The sequence below is a fragment of the Ranitomeya imitator genome, chromosome 4 (genome assembly GCF_032444005.1).
Source record: "Ranitomeya imitator isolate aRanImi1 chromosome 4, aRanImi1.pri, whole genome shotgun sequence".
NCBI lineage: Eukaryota > Metazoa > Chordata > Amphibia > Anura > Dendrobatidae > Ranitomeya > Ranitomeya imitator.
The window spans coordinates 7,200,643-7,206,717 of record NC_091285.1 but is presented as its reverse complement, the minus strand read 5'-3'; positions in this window follow the sequence as shown (position 1 = coordinate 7,206,717).

The following is a 6,075-nucleotide window of genomic DNA, read 5'->3' as shown; positions in this document are numbered from 1 at the left end:
AGCGCCGGCGGTTAGCAAAACGTTGAGCCTTCTCCTGGGACAATGTCAAATTGTCCACCACATGAGTCCAAATCTGCTGCAACCTGTCCACCACTGTATCCACACCAGGACAGTCCGAAGGCTCAACCTGCCCTGAAGAGAAACGAGGATGGAAACCAGAATTACAGAAAAAAGGAGAAACTAAAGTAGCCGAGCAGGCCCGATTATTAAGGGCGAACTCAGCCAAAGGCAAGAAGGACACCCAATCATCCTGATCAGCAGAAACAAAGCATCTCAGATATGTTTCCAAAGTCTGATTAGTTCGTTCGGTTTGGCCATTAGTCTGAGGATGGAAAGCCGAAGAAAAAGACAAATCAATGCCCATCTTAGCACAAAAGGACCGCCAAAACCTCGAAACAAACTGGGAACCTCTGTCCGAGACGATGTTCTCCGGAATGCCATGCAAACGAACCACATGCTGGAAAAACAATGGCACCAAATCAGAGGAGGAAGGCAATTTAGACAAGGGTACCAAATGGACCATCTTAGAGAAGCGATCACAAACCACCCAAATGACTGACATCCTTTGAGAAACAGGGAGATCAGAAATAAAATCCATGGAAATATGCGTCCAGGGCCTCTTCGGGAGCGGCAAGGGCAAAAGCAACCCACTGGCCCGAGAACAGCAGGGCTTAGCCCGAGCACAAGTCCCACAGGACTGCACAAAAGAACGCACATCCCGTGACAAAGAAGGCCACCAAAAGGATCTAGCCACCAAATCTCTGGTACCAAAGATTCCAGGATGACCAGCCAACACCGAACAATGAACCTCAGAGATAACTCTACTAGTCCATCTATCAGGGACAAACAGTCTCTCCGCTGGACAACGGTCAGGTCTATCAGCCTGAAACTTCTGCAGCACGCGCCGCAAATCAGGGGAGATGGCAGACAAAATTACCCCCTCTTTAAGAATACCCGCCGGCTCCGGAACACCCGAAGAGTCAGGCACAAAACTCCTTGACAGGGTATCAGCCTTCACATTCTTAGATCTCGGAAGGTATGAAACCACAAAATCAAAACGGGAGAAAAAGAGCGACCATCGAGCCTGTCTAGGATTCAACCGTTTGGCAGACTCGAGATAAATCAAATTCTTGTGATCCGTCAAGACCACCACGCGATGTTTAGCTCCTTCAAGCCAATGTCGCCACTCCTCGAATGCCCACTTCATGGCCAACAACTCTCGATTACCAACATCATAATTGCACTCAGCAGGCGAGAATTTTCTAGAAAAGAAGGCACATGGTTTCATCACCGAGCCATCAGAACTTCTTTGCGACAAAACTGCCCCTGCTCCAATCTCAGAAGCATCAACCTCGACCTGAAATGGGAGCGAAACATCTGGCTGGCACAACACAGGGGCAGAGGAAAAACGACGCTTCAACTCCTGAAAAGCCTCTACAGCCGCAGAGCACCAATTGACCACATCAGCACCTTTCTTGGTCAAATCAGTCAACGGTTTAGCAATACTAGAAAAATTAGCGATGAAGCGACGGTAAAAATTAGCAAAGCCCAGGAACTTCTGCAGGCTCTTCAGAGATGTCGGCTGAGTCCAATCATAAATGGCCTGGACTTTAACAGGGTCCATCTCGATAGTAGAAGGGGAAAAAAATGAAACCCAAAAATGAAACCTTCTGAAGTCCAAAGAGACACTTTGACCCCTTCACAAACAAGGAATTTGCACGAAGGACCTGGAACACCATTCTGACCTGCTTCACATGAGACTCCCAATCATCCGAAAAGACCAAAATGTCATCCAAATATCCAATCATGAATCTATCCAGGTACTCTCGAAAGATGTCATGCATAAAGGACTGAAACACAGATGGAGCATTAGAAAGCCCGAATGGCATAACCAGGTACTCAAAATGGCCCTCGGGCGTATTAAATGCTGTTTTCCATTCATCGCCCTGTTTAATTCGCACAAGATTATACGCCCCTCGAAGATCTATCTTGGTGAACCAACTAGCCCCCTTAATCCGAGCAAACAAATCAGTAAGCAGCGGCAAAGGATACTGAAATTTGACTGTGATCTTATTAAGAAGGCGGTAATCAATACAAGGTCTCAAAGAGCCATCCTTCTTGGCCACAAAAAAGAACCCTGCTCCCAATGGTGACGACGACGGGCGAATATGACCCTTCTCCAAGGATTCCTTTACGTAACTCCGCATAGCGGCGTGTTCTGGCACCGATAAATTGAACAGTTGACCCATAGGAAACTTACTACCAGGAATCAAATTAATAGCACAATCGCAATCCCTATGAGGAGGTAGGGCACCGGATTTGGGCTCATCAAATACATCCCGGTAATCCGACAAAAACTCAGGGACTTCAGAAGGAGTGGAAGACGAAATTGACAGCAATGGAACATCACCATGTACCCCTTGACAACCCAAGCTGGACACAGACATTGATTTCCAATCCAATCCTGGGTTGTGGACCTGTAGCCATGGTAACCCCAAAACGACCACATCATGCAGATTATGCAACACCAAAAAGCGAATATCCTCCTGATGTGCAGGAGCCATGCACATGGTCAAATGAGTCCAGTACTGAGGCTTATTCTTGGCCAAAGGCGTAGCATCAATTCCTCTAAATGGAATAGGATACTGCAAGGGCTCCAAGAGAAAACCACAGCGCCTGGCAAACTCCAAGTCCATCAAGTTCAGGGCAGCGCCTGAATCCACAAATGCCATAACAGAATAGGACGACAGAGAGCAAATCAGAGTAACGGACAAAAGAAATTTCGACTGTACCGTACCAATGGTGGCAGACCTAGCGAACCGCTTAGTGCGCTTAGGACAATCGGAGATAGCATGAGTGGATTCACCACAGTAAAAACACAGCCCATTCCGACGTCTGTGTTCTTGCCGTTCAGCTCTGGTCAAAGTCCTATCACACTGCATAGGCTCAGGCCTATAGTCAGAGAATACCGCCAGATGGTGCACAGCTTTGCGCTCACGCAAGCGCCGATCGATCTGAATGGCCAAGGACATAGACTCATTCAGACCAGCAGGCGTGGGAAATCCCACCATGACATCCTTAAGAGCTTCAGAAAGACCCTTTCTGAAAATTGCCGCCAGGGCACACTCATTCCACTGAGTAAGCACAGACCACTTTCTAAACTTCTGACAGTACACCTCCGCTTCATCCTGACCCTGACACAAAGCCAGCAAGATTTTCTCTGCCTGATCCACTGAATTTGGTTCATCATAAAGCAATCCAAGCGCCAGAAAAAACGCATCAACATCACGCAATGCAGGATTTCCTGGCGCAAGGGAAAATGCCCAGTCTTGTGGGTCACCACGCAAGAAAGAAATAATGATTTTTACTTGTTGAACGGGGTCATCAGAGGAGCGGGGTTTCAAAGCTAGAAACAGTTTACAATTATTTTTGAAATTCAGAAACTTAGATCTATTCCCAGAAAATAAATCAGGAATAGGAATTCTAGGCTCTAACATAGGATTCTGAACCACAAAATCTTGAATGTTTTGTACTCTTGCAGTGAGATGATCCACACAAGAGGACAGACCTTGAATGTCCATCTCTACACCTGTGTCCTGAACCACCCAAAGGTCTAGGGGAAAAGAAAGACAAAACACAGTGCAAAGAAAAAAAAATGGTCTCAGAGCTTCTCTTATCCCTCTATTGAGATGCATTAATACTTTGGGCCAGCTGTACTGTTATGACCTGGTGGTCAGGAGCACCAGGAATGACCTGATGGTTAAACTCACAGGACAAGCTCTGGGAAGTGGGAACTTTGCTGACCGCAATCCCTAATCCTATCACACACACTAGAAATAGCCGTGGAGCGTACCTAACAGGCCTAGACACCTCGGACACAGCCTAAGAACTAGCTAGCCCTAGAGATCGAAAATAAAGCCTACCTTGCCTCAGAGAAATTTCCCCAAAGGAAAAGGCAGCCCCCCACAAATATTAACTGTGAGTTAAGATGAAAGTCACAAACATAGAAATGAAACAGGTTTAGCAAAGGGAGGCCAGACTAACTAAATAGACAGAGGATAGGAAAGGTATCTTTGCGGTCAGCACAAAACTACAAAAGACCACGCAGAGTGTGCAAAAAGACCCCCGCAACGACTCACGGTGCGGAGGCGCCACCCTGCATCCCAGAGCTTCCAGCTAGCAAGACAAAATCATGAAAGCAAGCTGGACTAGAAAACCATGATCAGAAAATAACAAACGGGGACTTAGCTTCTTGCAGGAAGAGACAGGTCTCCAGAAGATCCAAGAGCGAACTGAACCAGCACAGGAACATTGACAGCTGGCCTGGAGTAACGATCTGAGTGGAGTTAAATAGAGCAGCCAACCAAAGGATAAACCACGTCACCTGTGTAAGGAACCTCAGAAGCAGCAGCTTCACTCACAGCCACCAGAGGGAGTCCATGGACAGAACTCGCCGAAGTACCATTCACGACCACAGGAGGGAGTTCAACAACAGAATTCACAACACCAGACCCAAACAAGAAACCGACTCCAGCCTCGAGCAACAAACCAACTCCAGCCCTGAACAAGAAACTGACTCCAGCCCTGAATAAGAAACCACCTCCCGCCCTGATCAACAAACCGACTGCAGCCCCGAAAAAGATAGCGACTCCAGCTCCTAATAGGAAACCGACTCCAGCCCCGAATAAGAAACTAACTCCAGCACCGAGTAAGAAACCGACTCCAGACCAGAATAAGAAACCTACTCCAGCCCCAAATAAGAAATCAACTACAGCCCCAAATAAGAAACCGACTCAAGCTCATAAAAAGAAACCAACTCCAGCCCTGAACAACAAACCGACTCTAGCCCCGAATAAGAAACCAACTCCAACATCGAAAAACAAACCGACTCTAGGCCCGAACAACAAACAGAATAAGATACCGACGGCCCCGAATAAGATACCGACTCCAGCCCCGAACTAGAAACCGACTCTAGCCCCGAATAAGAAACCGACTCCAGCCCTTATAAGAAACAGACTCCAGCCCCGAATAAGAAACCTACTTCAGCCCTGAATAAGAAACCGACTCCAGCCCTGAATAAGAAGCCGATTCCAGCCCCGAATAAGAAGCCGATTCCAGCCCCGAATAAGAAACCGACTCCAGCCCCGAACAAGAAACCCACTCCAGCCCTGAATAAGAAACCGACTCCAGCCATAAAAAAGAAACTGACTCCAGCCCTGAATAAGAATCCGACTCCAGCCCCGAACAACAAACCGACTCCAGGCCCGAACAACAAACCGACTCCAGCTCCGAATAAGAAACCAACTCAAGCCCCAAATAAGAACCGACTCCAGCCCTGAAAAAGAAATCGACTCCAGCCCTGAATAAGAAACTGACTGCAGCCCTGAATAAGAAACCGACTCCAGCCCCGAATAAGAAACCGACTGCAGCCCTGAATAAGAAACCAACTCCAGCCCCGAATAACAACCGACTCCAGCCTCGAATACAAAACCGACTGCAGCACCGAATAAGAAACTGACTCCAGACCAGAATAAGAAACCTACTCCAGTCCCGAACAACAAACCGACTCCAGCCCTGAATAAGAGACCGACTCTACCCACAAAAAAGAAACCAACTCTAGTCCAGAATAAGAAACCGATTCCAGCCCCGAACAAGAAACCGACTCCAGCCCCGAACAACAAACCGGCTCTAGCCACGAATAAGAAACCGACTCCAGCCCTGAATAAGAAACCAACTCCAGCCCTGAACAACAAACTGACTCCAGCCCCGAATAAGAAAGCGACTCCAGCTCCGAATAGGAAACTGACTCCAGCACCGAGTAAGAGACCGACTCCAGACCAGAATAAGAAACCTACTCCAGCCCCGAATAAGAAATCAACTCCAGCCCCGAAAAAGAAACCAACTCCAGCTCATAAAAAGAAACCAACTCCAGCCCTGAACAACAAACCGATTCTAGGCCCGATTAAGAAACCAACTCCAACCCCGAACAACAAACCGACTCCAGCCCCGAATAAGATACAGACTCCAGCTCCGAATAAGAAACCGACTTCAGCCCCAAATACCCAAATAAGAAAC